At 45.6% G+C, this 15,849-nt stretch overlaps 1 long non-coding RNA gene across 1 annotated transcript; it reads right to left on the bottom strand.

The window, feature by feature from the left end:
• Positions 1–2,988: 2,988 nt before the first annotated feature.
• On the bottom strand, positions 2,989–10,123 carry LOC146596190 (uncharacterized). Its single transcript, XR_014895790.1, has 3 exons — positions 9,926–10,123; positions 8,375–8,513; positions 2,989–3,278 (listed from the first exon to the last, which is right to left on the bottom strand). It is a non-coding gene; the product is annotated as an uncharacterized LOC146596190 (long non-coding RNA).
• Between the last annotated feature and the right edge of the window lie 5,726 nt (positions 10,124–15,849).

Raw genomic sequence — 15,849 nt, 5'->3', positions numbered from 1 at the left:
ATTAAGGCACCAGACTTCTCCTTGTGTCTACCCAAAGCTCTTTACAAAATGTCATCAAGGAAAGCAGAAATTACTGAAACTGGGCATGGTCAGTGCTTGCATCGTGAAATGACGCTTCCTCTCTGATTCGTTCCACGCTTCCTATTCCTGTACGCCAAATCGTGGCGAATCACAACAATCAATTCAATTAGTGACTCATGGAGCGAAAATGAAAAATTATGTTCCATTTCATGCAGTTGTCATTAGAAATGATGTATGCAATTAGAAGAGAGAAAAGCTATTAGCATGCCCAAAGGCTCGCGCTGTGAGGCGCCCCGCTGTGAGCTCCGTGTGCCGGCTTCAGTTCTCTGAACGTGCGTGTGATAGCTGAGCAGGCTCGGGAACCTCCTCTGGAGCAGCRAGAGGATGGGGGTGAGTGATACTCCTCCGTGCCAAGCATTGCCTCTGCACTGCTCCTCTGCTACTGTAACCGTTACTCCTTCGGTGACAAGTCTCTCTGCTGTTCGGTGGAGGCTGAACTCACCCACGACGTAGCTCTGCCACCGGAGGGATTAGTCCCTCCTAAGTCTTTTCCAGAGAGTTGGGTATCCTGCAGCTGATGTGTCGACAGCTCCGGACATACGCTGCAGGAGCATCTTTTCAAAGCAACTCWCAGGATATCGGTCACATAGCTCAATTATTATTAATTTCTGCTACTGGGAGCTCTTGCACATTTCCCACATGCCATCTTGAAAACAGAGCCCCAAGAAACTTTAGTAGTTAAGTAGATCACATTGGGGACCAACTGATSCACACAGCCTCCCTGTAAGAGTAAACTCCAGGGGCTGATAAGTGAAGAGAGGGGCTGGATGCAGATACTTGCTCTCTGCTGAAAGAGAGCAGGAGGCCTGTTAACAGGAAAGCAGGTGCTTGAGAGAAAGAGAAAATGTTTAAACCACGTCCTTTCTCACAGTCTAACTGTATAAAATCTCCAGTACAATCTCATCTGAACACTCAGTGATGAACACATTTTTTTTTTTTTTAAGGGGGGATTAGCTAAATCTCTTACCACACTCTGAAATTTAGGAGTAGGAAGAAAGCAGTCCATTTTCTCTGAAACACTTGATTTGTGATCTAGGTGGAAATTGCAGAATGTAATGTATGTRCTCCTTTTCCTTTTGTGGAAAAGCAAAGCTAGAAAACAAACCGAAGAAATCATTCTGAGAAAATACAACACAGAAAGGACCCTTAATAATGCCATCGTAGAAGGCAAATGAGCAATTCTGCCTGAAATATTAGCTACAGTTCTAGTCAGACACATTCAAGAAAGGTACATTTTAACGGMGCACGTGCACAGATTGCAAACTGAAATGCGTGGGGAGTGTAGGACCTGCCTTATTAGACATTTTGTCGTATGAATCCATTTTACAAGCTGAACTGAAAAATCAGCTGCGAGCTTCAATTCCCTGCCCTTAGTGTCCCATGCTAGAGAGATCACGCTACAGCCCTGTGAAGTCTACTGATCTCTGCTCTCCCTTCCACGGAGGCAGGATAGAGCCAGACACTGTTTTTGCCTCTTCTGCTCGGTTTTATCACGATGATCCGSCTCCTCGTAGCTGGCAAGAGAACAGGACCATCTCACCTTTTCTGGAGCGCTTGGACAATGTGACTTCTGTGGGACAACCATGACACCTAGTGGTCAGACACACGAGGTCCTGGGCAGGAGCTGGTCCACTGCCCTTGGAAACCACCCTGCAGGCCCTCCGTTCCCACCAGGCATAGAAAACAGGCACGAGTTTTCTGCAAGAGCACCCCTGGGAGTTTCAGAGCATGTTTTCACAGGATTTCCATGTATTTAAGAAAGATTTTTCTTCTGTTCAGCTTCCTGCGGGATTTCCCTGCATGTATTTTGAGAAATCCCTTTTCCTCGTAGTACCCACCCTTCTCAGCACTGATGGATTTTGCTCTAGAAGTGCCTCCCTGACTTCGGCCTCTGTAAACCAGGTATGCTGCAGCAGGCACGCTGCAAACGTGCCAAAACTGAGCCTCYTGGCCTGAAATCAGTTTAAATAACGATAGTTGCCGGGTTTGATTTTGAAATCCACATTTATCTCTGTGTGTGTGACAACCTGTGGCCTTCATGTTGCATACAACAGTAAGCGGTACAAAACCATTGTGCCTGGGTGCTGTCTAAGCAAGCGGGCTTGGCTGGGGACGCTCCTTAGCTCTTGTGTCTGAGTGCCTTCAAGTCTCTGTAGGCCACCTGCAGCTTTGCTGGGCAATGACTGCTGTGGCAGCACTTATAATTTGTAACTTAACCAGTGGCTCAGTGAGTATGGCCAATAAATGCATCTACTCCTACTGGTAAGTTTGTTTTGTTGATCAGGAAAATTCTCCCAGCAGCAAGATGAACTGCTGGTCCTGATTTGCCTCCTAAGATATGAGTTTTTAATATTCAAAACTCCATTGGAGAGGGCAGTAGCAAGTATGCTTGTCGGCAGCCTCATACAGCTATTTAAAAGACAGGAGAAACTTGAGATAAGAAGTCACTTGGATGCAGCAAYGCTGAGAAGTGTAACATCTAAGTTTCAGTTCCCAGGCCTCCAGAGTGGTGTTTAAACCCCTGCTTTAGATGCARATGCTTTGGGGATCCTGTCCCAGCCGAGTGATGATGGCTGTTATGAACAGCTGCAAATGTGTATAAAGAAAAAAAAAATTCTTTCTAGGGGTATCTGTGTTTTTAAGAGGCCTATTCAAATATTCTTTTTCTTTAAATTCTCTTTATTAAATGTATTAAATATTTAGACTTAAATGTTAATATTTAATTATAATCCTTGATTTAATTTTTGTTCGAACACTTAACGTGTTGATAAACTCACAGAGGATGTCAGATAGCACTAAGTTTCCCTGAACCACTGCTTCTGAACTTCGTATGCAAACTGCACCCAAGGACTAATAATGCATGCAAATATTGTGACTACATATATATATATACAAAAATAAGGCACACAGAACTACCCTCCAGTGATCTATGTTCTTCCACACAAACAAGCTACTTCTCACCTTGCACATCTACTTACCACAGTTCATGTCCAGAACCTTTCTAGTGCAACCAGCAACCTCTGTGTTGAAGATGGTGAGCAAGTGCTCAGGTTACTCGGGGGCAAAGACACCAGAAAATCGGGGAAGTCTAAAATGGAGAAGGACTGTGAGCGAGCTGTGCATGTCGGAGGGGAYACGGGCACGCTCTGCAAGAGCTGGGTAAATCATTTGCAGGGAACAGTAGAGTGATGAAGGAGCTGGGGGGACAGAGAGAGAAATTAGACCATGAGGAATGATTGACTACAGTGAAAGGTCATAAAGCTTTGTAAATATGCGGTAGAATCTGAGTTAATTTGGTGAAACATTTACAAGGCCTGAGTAGGAAGGGAAAGGAGGGGCAAAATTTKTATCAGTACAAAAGTAGAGAATTGTGTATTGGCAGGACCTGAGCAACCCAGACAGCTTCTGAAAAGCCAAGAAAAAGGTGCAGATCTCCACTCTCAGAAGTGATGGATGCCTTTAGGAGCCCCAGCTGTGATGATTTAAGGGAGCCTTGCTGTCACAGGCTAACATTCGAATAATTTTTATGGCATCTTACTTCAGCGCTCTRTGTCGCTAGTGGTGCAATTACAAAACCTTCTCTTGATAGACACAGAAAATGTTTAGAGTAACACGTTAAAAAATATGAATGAGTAAAAAATACGGTTCAGACATAGGAAGGCAGACGAGCTTGCTTGGATCGGGCTGCAGTTTCACAGGAGCATTGTGAAAATGCCAGCGGAGGAAAGGAGCAGATGCAGCAGCCAACGAAACCTCTCTGCAGCCCTGTTTTAGCCTCCATCTGGCTGCAGCCTTGGGAGGAAAGAGCTGCAACAGCTCCCCAGAAAGCGTGAGGGAACAGTCCTGAGGCATAATTCACCCTGCTGAGCCACCAAGAGTAAAAAGCAAATAAAATGTGCTGGTTGCGAGTGCAGCAGCTTGTCAATACGTGCCATGTACAGCAGATACAACAGACCTTTTATCAAAGCTGCTTTGTCTGCCTGGAGCCAGGAGAGTGACTGAACTGCTGCTGCTACAGTAGAACAAGTACAGAAATATATGTCAGCTTATTTTTCAGTTAGTCCCAGTTAAGTCAATGGAGTACACATGGGTTTGAGTCAAATATGCTTTCTGCTTTGATGGACCAGAATGCAGGTGACCTTCTGTGTGTCTTGGGTAGGACATTAACAGGACAAATCAAACAACTGTTCAGTCATAGACTTGGACAAAAATAAAAATGATTCCTATATTTAAGAGGTGCTAGATCTAATACAAATCAAGAGATGACAGAGATCCCTATTCTTCAAATATTACTGTCTTTTAGCTGTCAGGAGGCTTCTCTTGAAAATCATTGTGCTCACCCTTACGGTTTAAAAATATCAGATCAAAATATTTTTACTTCTAATTAGTACGCAGTGCATATGCCATGTCAAAATGTCATCAGAGAAAGGTGCTAAAGGGTGATTGGACCTGAACACCCACCAGCAGGGAACGTGGAAAGCAAAGAGGCAGATGCAGAAAGGGGTGGCATCTCTGAGCCCTGCTCAGTTGCTCCCTTCTTGAAGACTCCACTTGCATATCCTGAAAATATCAACAGCAGATGAAATTCCAGGCATTAATATTTCAACAAATGCTTTCCTGCTTCCACATGGCCAGACTTGTGTTCTCCTTTCATTCCTGAAGGCAACCTCTTCAATTTTTTCAGCAGGAAAATAGCACTAATTCATGAAGAAAGGAGGTCTCCTCTGCAGTCACTTCTGAGATACCAGCTTTCTCCATCCAATACATCAAGAATCAGGATGAAGATTTACAACAATCATTAAAGTCTCAACATCCTAAGACTTGGAGAAAATGACAACTTGCTTCCGTCCTCTGAAGAGGAGATGGGACAAGTTAGCTCTGTGCAGCATTGTCTGCACGTATAACAACGCTCAGTCATAGCTAAACTGACGGTATAATTTGTTAATTATTCCTCATTCCTGGACTAATGTAAGGACAAATGAATCATGCAAGATGCTAGCTGGAACTCTGGCTTTTAACCTTCTTTTTTTTTTTTTTCAATTTGCAAGCCCAGCAAATTTTCAAGACTAGATGCAGGTTGCTCTTGATGGCTTTTCCAGGCTTTTCCAGGCTTGTTCTTGCAGGCGCTTTAGGAAGTTATACGTGGAAACAAAGCAGTGCACAGAGTAAAAGCCACTGCACGGAAGTAAGTGGCTTCTCCTTGCTATTATTGCAGTTTTGGTTTGGTGAGTAAACTCAGTTTCAATCAGATGAGAAGAAAATTGACTTGGGGATAGGGGTAAATGGCCTCAACAGCAGAAGCACTGTCTGAGCATCTTGTTTAGCTCTGTGTTCACCAGGTTCCAGAGTATAACTAGGAGATTTCYCACACTGTCAGAGCTGCAGACTTGTCTTTGGAGGGAGTCACACCAGCGATGATGGTTGGCAGCACACAGGGGCTGCCTTGGCTCAGCTACTGAACAGAGGCAGAGCTGACCTCCCCGAGCCAAACAACCTAGTGGTGGATGTGGACTCAGAGGGGTCATTTTCTCCTGACTAGCGTTTGCTGGAGGGGAAAGAGGATTCCCTTCCCTCTCACTGCAACTGGCTGCATGCATGAGCAGCAGCGGGCTAGTGGGCAGTGTGGTCTGTCAAGCCCACATGCCGGGTTCTCACGTTTCGTTAGTTGTTTTCCCCTTTCTGCCAAGTAAAAATAATGTGTTTCCAAGGGATTTTGAATCCTCTRATGTGGAAAGAACCACCTGCTCAAAAGCAGCAGGGAAGTTTCCTATTAATTTGTCAAAGGCAGAATTTTATTTATCTTTGTAGAAAGAGGACCTCTGAAATCGTTGAACCAACCCCCTGCTGAGGGGCTTAGCATGTGGCAAAAGTCACAGGAGCGGTCAGAAAAGTGTGAGGTTTTATTATTGTCTGTTTGTGGCAGTCTTTACAGGCTTCAGCCGAGGYTAGAGACTTTCTTCTCCTCGCTCAGAAGGACTGGTGGTTATGGGGGAGGGCTAAAGGAGTAAAGCTTTCTCTGGAACAGAGGTATATTTGACAGAAAAGTCCATCCCTGGTTGGCCAAACTGGTGTGATTTGGCAATGTTGGGTATTCCAGCTGGACACCCCAACCTGGAGAGTTCTTCCTTCAGCCCAGACAAGGGTTCTTGCTGCCTTGGGACACCTGTCTTGGTCCATGGGTAGAGTAAACCAGCAGACAGAAACCCTGGGTGACCATKCCCATGTGTGAGCCATGCCTGGCAGGACCATGTGGGTGTAATGTTAGAGCATTACATTGCTGGAGCAGGAATGTCCTTGCCCCCAGACACCCTCTCAGGAGAGAGGTGCACTGACTGGCCCACTCACATGGCTCACCAGCAGGGTCTAGTCCACAGTTTTCTGTAAGTAGTAAACAGGACAAATATCCTGCTCCTGGGGGGAGTCCAGAGCTTGAGCTGCTTAGTTCCCTGACAAAMGCAGTGGAGAATGGAGAAAATGGCTGAGCTCCTGGTCTAGTCTCTGTATCATCTGAAGGAGATGATGCAGCTGAGCCGTCAAAGCTCGGCCGGACCCTTAGATCTGAAAATGAGTTTTCAGGGCCCACAGTTTGAAAAGACTTTCTGCTTAGGAACTGAGCAAARCCAGCATTTAAAGCCCAGCTCTGAGCCGTACGTGAAATCGGTGGAATGTCCGTGGGGTTTCAGGTCACCGCCTTTGTGGCGGTGCTGTGGTGTGCCCACGCGCTGGCAGACCTCACGCAGCGCTGCTCGGCCGAGCAGCCACACTTCGCCRCGCTGCAAACGCTTGTGGGTGCCGATCTGTGTTCCGGGAGAACTTTGACGGTCAGAGCTTTTGCTGAAGCTATTCTTGAAGTTGCTGCACTTCTAAACAAGGTTGTAAATAGGAGAACTGAATTAAAAAACACGAATATAAGTGTACTTATGTAATCCATAGATGGCACTTGTCAACTTACTGTCCTTAGAAACAGCATCAGCATTGACATGATAATAAGCTGGGGGGGTAGGTTTCATAAAATAGATAGAGATTACACTAAAAATAGTTCATACAAAAACATACAGATGTCAGATGTCAGATACTTGGAATATTCTGCTTGTTTACAGAAACAAAATTATRTTTCATTACTTAATCCAATTCATGCTTTCTTTTCTTTTTTCTTTTTTCCAAAACTGAGTCTGTTACGAAATATTCGTGTTTATTTGCTAATGGCATCCTAAGAGTGGACTGAACAAACAAAGTGCATTTTGCTTCATTTGTGCCTCTCTCGTTGACTTTGCCTGGAAATGCCTATGAGGAACTTTTGTTTGCAAAACTAGTCACAGAAAAGATAGCAGTGTGAATTCTGTGCTGCAATGTTTGCACAAGCATTGGTGGCAGGACTAACACAAACACTTGCGGGAATTTGCTTGTGCACGGTTAATGTCAGAAATGATTTATTGAAGCCTTCCTCCTGCTCGCCAGTCTGGCATCCGTCACGGGAGTAAACAACCCCCCTGTGATTTCAGAGTGCTCCGAGGCCGGTCGCTGAACAAACACTCTAGATCACAGTCAGTGTTTTAGAAGTAATCAATCAACTGGTATTTGTCCCCACAAAATTTAGCTTGAAATACTTTAAGAGTCAAAATCAATCTTTTTGAGGATAACTCATTTTTTTTCCCTATTGATGTGCTGTTCAGTGAAGTTGGTGAGATGACCTATCCAGCTAAAGTTATACTCACGTGATATAGAATAATTATTTCTCACAAATTCTGATTTTTAATGGAATAGCAGAAATGAATATATGCCTGTCCTCCTACCTTCCCGTTTTAAGAAGAAATAGCATTTGCATGGTGTCGCTACACATGTGCTAGGCAAATGCCCCTTACAGTCTTTTCTCCGTCAGTTCTCATCCCTGAAAGTTTGGTACCTCTTAAAAAGATCTTTGTTTTTGAGTTCTCTCTTTTTTTAAAAATAAAATGCACACTGAACTGAATTCTCCCATCATGAGTGATAACTGAAGAMATCTAGATTCATGGGACCCTGCTGAATTGCAGGTAGAGTTGCCAGGACCAAGCCTAACCTTCAGGAGATTTAATGTATAAGATCTATCATAACTCATCAATCCTTATGGCCAAGTCAGTGGTTACAGAACCTAGCCAAGAAGGATGGTAATTATTTTTTCTGTTTATTTACCAGACAAATGGTGAATTACCTCCACAAACTAGCTCCAGAAGTATATTGCCTCTACAAATATAGTTTTACCTCCACAAATATATTATGTTACATTGCAGTTGCAGCCAAAACCACTTTCACTCACCTCCAGCAGATGTTAGGCAGTTTAAAATATCAATCAGGAAACCATGTTTTTAGCTGAAAGCTGGCAAATGCCTCCAAACCAACATCACATTTAGCCAAAAGGTTGTTTTCATTCTGTTCAAATGCCAACTTTAAGTGTCCTGTTAATAAAGATAAGGCTGTGATCAGAACATTTTAAGCCATGAACAAGAAAGAGCTAAAGATTTCAACTGTACGCAGAGGTGCCCTTCGCAAATGGCTGCATTTCTTGAAAATCTTTTGCTCTCGTTTTTTGGACTTGCCCTTCTGTTGGCAGCTGTTGGCTTCAACTGTGCCAAGTGTGTGGAGCACTATCTGGTCTGGTTTGGGCAACGGTGGCCAGATTAGTTTAAGCACAACATGGTTTAGGGATGGCTGGTGCTTTTCCTCCACAGGCAGCCCTGCGGGTGGTGATGAGCAGCTCTGCCTAGTCCTGCGACGGCGATCTCTCCATGCTCTGGGGCACCTTGGAGGCTCTCCAGAGGGGAGGTTCATGCCGTGTCTCTCAGCCCTCTTTTTTCTACTCTACAGAGCTCAAGTTCATTTGTTTTACAACTTCTGCTGTCTTTTGGGAGATATTTTTTTCCTTCTACATGTAGGGGAATAAATGCATTATCCCAAGAGGGGTTGCATGACGCTATCCTGGGTTTGGCGGTTACATCCGTATTCCTTCTCCAAAGCCAGTCTGCAGGCTCCTYGGCTCAGAGCTGCTCCTCGCTGCGGACTGCCACCACACGATGGAGCAGCCCCATTTTCCTCGGTGACTGGAGTGTGGCAGMCATGTGTTTGGGCTGGACATCATTTAAGAACATGGGGTAGATTTTCAAAAAGACCTGCAGTCTGAGAACCATAAACACCGGCCTTCTAATCCCCGGCTCAGAGATCTCTTCCTCTATAACATGAGGGAAATTATTTAACCTTCTGAACATTGTCTTGATTAGGAATATGACTCTGCAGTTCCCGCTGTACAGATTTATAAAGGTTCTCCATGTGCACGTTTGCATTAATTAAAAGACACTCTTGGTGTGCCAGTGCAAGTTTGTGTATCAATCTGGATCTAAGAGCTACAGAATTAGATAGAGTAAAGGCTGCAGACAGCACTTTATTTCAATAATGCAGACTCTTCCCCTGCCCCGTGAAAGAAATCCCTTTCACTCCTGGAACTGGTGGAGATGGGCCAACAGGTACAGCAAGGAATGGGGTCAGAAGTGGTGTCTTCTAGTTTTGCTGTGAGTGTATTCAAATAGAGTTTTTTTTTTTTTTTCTCCTGATCACCCCACTCTGTGTGTCTTTTTGGCCAACTGATCCTCAAATCTCTTGGTGTTCCTTCTGTTGCTAGGAGGTTAATGGGATTCTTCTGTGATTGTAGGGGGGGGAAAAAAAATGTTCAAAGCTGAGCTGCTCCTGGGACAGCATTCACAAATTTGTGCTTCTTTACATCAGTCATTTTATTAAAGTAATGGGACACAGGCACTCCTAGCTTATCCTTACTGGGCTTTCCTCTGCCTACACCAACACTGAGGTCATCACTCACCTCCCAACAGCCACCGCAGCTCTTGGATCCTAGACAGTCCACCACTAGAGAAGAGAGCTGCAGACTTGACTCCTCACCAAAGGAGGACCACTTCCACGCTGTGGGAGACGGTCATGAGGCCAGAGTGCACCRCTGCTGGAGGCCACACAAGCAAGGCAAGGACTGTGCTGGTGTCCATGTCCGTCTGACTTAGCTCTTTCTAATAAAAAACAAACAAACAAACAAAAAGCAGCTGGTGCCCTATACTCTAAAGAGAGAGAAGGAGGAAGGGATGAGGCTCGGCGTGGAGTGTCCTGATGCATCCTGAACCTGGCAGTTGCTCCGATGCGGACTCCGCTCTCYGACACCATCCGAACGGGAGGGACCTCGAGGTCTCGCAGAAGCAAAACCCAGAGTGCTACATACCCAACTGAGAGATGTCTTTGTCAACACTGACGGGATGAATTACTAGTATTTCAGGATGAGACCTGCCCCTTTCCCTCCTTCAGTTATAAAACCRTTCTCTGGGGAAGCGAGGATGGCTCTTAACTTCTTTTGGCTCTGGTCAGGCCACAGCTGTAGAAACATAACTGTTTTGTGAGCGGAATGGTATTATTGTTTGTCATATTTTCATACACAGAGGCCCRTGCAGCTGATTTTCAGCATTATGTATATATTCCCTGCTCCCCTGAGACTCGCTCTTTCCCGTTTCCAGGCCTCACCCGCATCCCCTACCTTTCAAAAAGATGCTACGATTTTATTGTGGTTCTCTAGCGTGTGACTCTGCAAATGCTTTTTGCTTTCTACCTGGGGCCTGTCAGCTTTTTCCCATCACTGCCAAATGGCAGCAGATGGAATAAAGGCTATCTCAAGCTGGAGACTTCCCTTCTGCTCTGCTTTCCCCGTCTCTTAAGTATAACTAGTGCAAAGCCAAGTGCTAAGTCTTCCTACAGCCTTCCTGGAATCCGTGCTGCTGGCGTTGGCTATGGGCAGCCTTCTTCACTGTAACCAGGTGGAAGACGCCCCTTTCGCCAGTGGACAGATGCTACCAGGGCGTCAGGTCATWTTTTTTCTTCAGATGCCTCTAGCTCAGCGAGCGATGGTAGCAGGCTGCAGTACCTACGCCCAGTCGGAGGGCAGATTTCCTTAGTTAATGCACCTGCCGCAAACATCATGTACAGGGGCCTGGCCCTGGASGACTAGGGCTGGGACCTGAGACCTGGATCTGGGACCTGGGCCTGGACCTGGGGCTGGGGCTGGGACTTGAGGCTGGGTCTGGGACCTGGAATCTGGAGCTGGCACCTGGGACTAGGACTTGGGGCTTGGACCTGGGTGGCCCGCAGCAGCCGCTAGATGTCACCCACTCATTGCTGCAAAGCAACAGGCCACAAACACGGAAAAACCTGAAAAGACTTAATTCCTGCCTTTCCGTGGAGCTCAGTTTATAATCACCTCTGAAGTGCTGGAGTAAAAGCATCTCTGAGTGAATTGCAGCTGCTTCAGTCACAGAAGAAAATTCTTTACTTTTGCAGTTACCCATCAGTCTGAAACATTTAACATTAGCGTGTTTTTCAGTGTAGGGTGTTTTTTTTTAATCCCTAATATTATGGMGGCAGCTTGTCAAATTCTTTGTGTCCATTTTTCAGGTTGGTTTTCCTTCCTCAGAGTATGTTCAAGAAAAGAGTGAAACAGTCAGAAAACTAGCTCAACACTGATGCAAATATAACATGAAGATCTGTATCTCACCAGTTTATCAACCAGCCATGAGTGATTTTCTGTAATGTTTTAAACTGGTGATCAAAAAATTGAAAAAAWTAAGCTAAGTCTCCCTCTCCCTACTCCTCTGAAATGCATCTAATTAATCAGCTCCTTCACTTTGGCAGCAAAACCAGCAAAGAACAAAATCAAAAGTTATAAATTCCAGTAAACAGTGCAATGCAACAATACTTTTGTTTGGAATTTAACCTATTTCCTCTTGTTTTGCACCTAACGTTTGAAAAATGAATGGTCTCCACGCTCCCCAAACCCTACAAAACCAGAGCAGCAGCCCAGCGATACCTTATCAAACGGTCCCTCGCTTGCTGGTCCTTTAAGCCACCTTTGTGCTCTTCCAGCCCTGTGGTGACTGACTGCTTGGTAGGCTGTTCCCAGAGCATAAATCAAAACATCTGGCAGTTAACAACAAAAAGCTGTTACAACAGCTGGAGTTTGCCAGGATGCAGAGGACCTCGAGCCAGAAATCCTTTCCCAGCTGCAGGAAATAATAGTGATACGGGATCTGCTGTAGCAGCACGGCGTCGGCCGAGAGCTGCCTGATTTGCAAYGATCCTCTTGTCCTCTGTATTGGCAAGGTGAACTGGGAGCGTGGCACCACGCAGCTGAGCTCAGGGCCGTGCTCTGCCTCGTCGCTGTGGCAGCCAGCACCAGCTTTACAAGCATGGGAAGATACTTTGCACTCCGACTCAACTYGTATTTGGCTGTCTGGTTGAACTAGCCTAGATTAACACAGGGGTGCAAAGTCTTGGCATATATTTGATGAGCCAATTAGTCTAAATGTGGCCAAAAAAGCACTAGCAAGCATCGGAGACACAACTGCTGCAGGGATGTGCAATGAGGCTTTCGTCTACGGGTGAGTAGTCCAAAGCTAGGTCTGATCTTCCAAGTCTAAATATCATTCTTACAGARTTACCACTGGCCTTACTTGAAGGATTTATTTTAGTAGTGGCCACAGATGCTGTAACCGGCTTTGGTAGCTGCAGCTCATCTTTGCCCGCTCCTGGATCTGTCTAGGCAGACCCAGCTTTGGCCTCACGGGGGTGACAGACGGGGAATTTGGGGGATCAGCTCAAGGGGATGCTGGCCTCACTAGCCAGCGCAATTTGAGGCAGTCCCAACAGTTCAGAGTCTCATGTGTCCYGGTGCAACTGTTTGTGGGGCTGCCATATCAGTCAAATCACTGACATGCTCTCATTTTAAAATAACCTTCAAAACCCAGTAAAAACCCTAAAGGTCATTTTTAACCCTGATCTTTTTGCTGATCTGGGTTACAGCTCAGCCCCACAAATAGTCATACTGGCAAAACGAAGGAAGCGATGAATGGCAGCGCAATTATGGGAAAAAGTAGCTGAGGGTGGAGGAGGTGTGGTGGAAACTTCACTACTGGAGCCAGTGTCTCATGATACAACGTTTCCACATTGCTGGCGCTTAGGCCATTCTCGATTTTTGGCTGCAGAGCTCAAATCTCCTTTGCCACTAATTCCYTAACATTGAATCTCTCTTTAGAGAGCTTCAGCAGAACAAGACCAAAAATACCCTCCAAAAAAACAAAACAGCAGAACAGCTGGGGAAAAAAAAATCCATATAAAGGCTAGTTTTTCTCCCCTCTGTAACCAACCTGGGCTGATGTGTCATCATAGTGGTTCATGGAGGTTACCCCAGTCTGGAGCAACCAGAGCAGCCCACTGTCAGTTCACAGGTAACTCCAAGACACCAGGTTTGGGGTGACTTGTGTAAGGGTAAAGAGCCTCAGAGAGGCCTGGAGCAGACAACAACCTCTTGAACATCATGTCTGAGGCTCATTGTGTTAACAGCTCCAAAGATCCCTCTCCTTCCCCCTAGAAGCTCTTTTCTTTGATGTTTGTTGTGTTTAACTGTAGCTGTATTAAAGACTCCAAATTACAAGTTTTAAGTCAGAGATCTCATTAATCTCAAAGGCATGAGCAAATCACACTAATTACCAGGTTTAGATGCTGTTCTTCACAACCTGATTAGGTATAGATACACAGGTGATAATTCGTACTGTCTTCCTTATAGCACATACTCAGTATTATCCACTCTAGTCTGATTTAGTGTCTCATTGGAATAACATTATGCTAATTCAAGTAATCCGGCATACAGAATGCTTCATGATGTAGATTATTAAGATAATAGCTAATGTCATAAACTGTAATATCAGCGTCAAAGGACCTGGTGACGGACACCTGCAAAAAGAAGGAACTTGGCTGTCACTGCACATTGTAAGTGATGAGCAATATGACTAAAAGGAATAAAAATAAGTGGCRCATTAATGAGTTTAATTAAAAGCAAATGGCAATAAAATGTGGAGAATAAATTAAACCTCTGCTCTGAAGGGCTGAAAATATCCTTAGGAGCAAACATGTTTCAAGCATGTTAGTAAGAATGGGATTTCCCTTTCCAAAAGCTACTAATAGTTCTGGTATGCTTCACAGGCCAGCACTTAGGCAATTGCTCTCCACCGTAATTCCTGGAGCCGAATGCATACTTGGATGCAGACGCTGTGACACTTGAGGCAAAGAGGAGCCTTCTGCAAGGCCCCGCACTTCCCAGAGCTGCAGCTGTGCACGGTCGTGGTCTCGCTCCCCCCGCTCAGCCCGGAGGAGACATTGGCCAGCGCACGGGCGAAAGGCCCCAGCCCCGGCAGCCCGGCGCCGGACCCAGGCCGCATCTCCGAAACGGTTTCCTTCGCCTYAGCGTGCAAGCGCTGAAGCACGCGCTATTTTAACCCCCCGCACCGTCCCCTCCCTGCAACGCGAGCGCGCCAGCCCTTCCTCCCTCAGGGAGAGACGACAGCATTCGCGATGGCCAACGTAAGAAAGTCACCAAAAACGTGAGAGCTGGCGGGAACCCCTTAGTTCTCCACAGAGGGTAAAATTTTATTTCGATATAAAAATTAAATAGCAAAGTTTTGGGTTTTCTTTACAGTGATAAATTAGAAATTTACAGTACATACATCAAAGTAGCTGTTTTCTTCACACCCCCAAATAATCAGTGTCTATTGCCTCCRAAGTTCAGAAAAGAAGCTAACTTGTCTGTTTAACGTACGAGCTAAGCTTGTACCTCTCCATCAGGCACGTCGGAAACCCGTGGCCAGGTGAACGTGCTGGGGTGGGGGGAGCACAGTAGAAATAGCTCGAGGGAGGGTGCAGGGATCCTCCAAGGAAGGTGACCGCTGCAACGTTTCTCATTCTATAACCACAGCAACTGCACTTCCGAGACAGGATTAGTCACACATTTTTTTGGCTTGAAATTTGTAACAGCATTGAAAGGAGAGAACGTACGAGTTGCAGATACCCMCTCTTCCTAACTGCTGACTTTTCGACTATCTGCCATGACTTCCCACTTGCAAGTCCCCAAAGCAGAAAAAGCTAAATGCACAGGGCTGAATAAATTCGTGGAACGATCTTGTCCCTGCAGCAGAAGCCAGCCAGCTAGTCTTGCTTCAGGTTGGCATGGTGCCCCTGGAAAACCTGGGACAGATGTTCCTCCAGGAACAGCTGGTGTTTCTCCCCACCCCACTTCCTAGCCACAGTAGTTGAGTGCCTCACACTTGTTAGTGGTATATTCCYCAGCTCCCTAGTAAGGCAACGTGGTGGTATCTTTGGCTGACTCATTTCCAATGTCATAAATCACCAGGGAGTCCTGGAGAGTCTGCCTGGAGTGCAGAGGGTCATAATACGAGATGCAGGGATCTGAATCATATTAGCCAGGAGAAAATCCAAGCCATTTGAGACTGAGGGACACCTGAATGAATGACCCTGGCACAGGCCAATATGAGGTTAGAAGACAAAGCTCATATGATGCCTTCACCCCCCAAGTCAAAATATAGCTGCTGATATTATAGCCCTTGCTGTGTCAGAAGAAAGCCCACACCACAGAGAAGCTCAGCCATCTCAAGCTCTTGCATGTGCAGAACTTCTTGTCCACAGAGGAACAGCCAGATCCAAACACATCACCAAATAGTGAGAGACTTTATAGATAGGATCAAAAGGCTCAGCTGGTACGTGGAGCTGGCCAAAACAATGCTTGTGCGTTTGGAGCCGAATGTGTCAAGTTGTCACTTGTTCTGCTAGAGAGAGAGCCCAACCACAAAGACTGCAATTAGGGTTTGTTTGGTTTCTTTTTTTCTTTTTTTTTTCCCCAAATAT

The sequence above is a fragment of the Rhea americana genome, unplaced genomic scaffold (genome assembly GCF_003343005.1).
Source record: "Rhea americana isolate MKP2758 unplaced genomic scaffold, rheAme1 scaffold_208, whole genome shotgun sequence".
Taxonomy (NCBI): domain Eukaryota; kingdom Metazoa; phylum Chordata; class Aves; order Rheiformes; family Rheidae; genus Rhea; species Rhea americana.
Note: the sequence above shows the minus strand (reverse complement) of the source record. Positions and strands in the feature narration are given on the sequence as shown.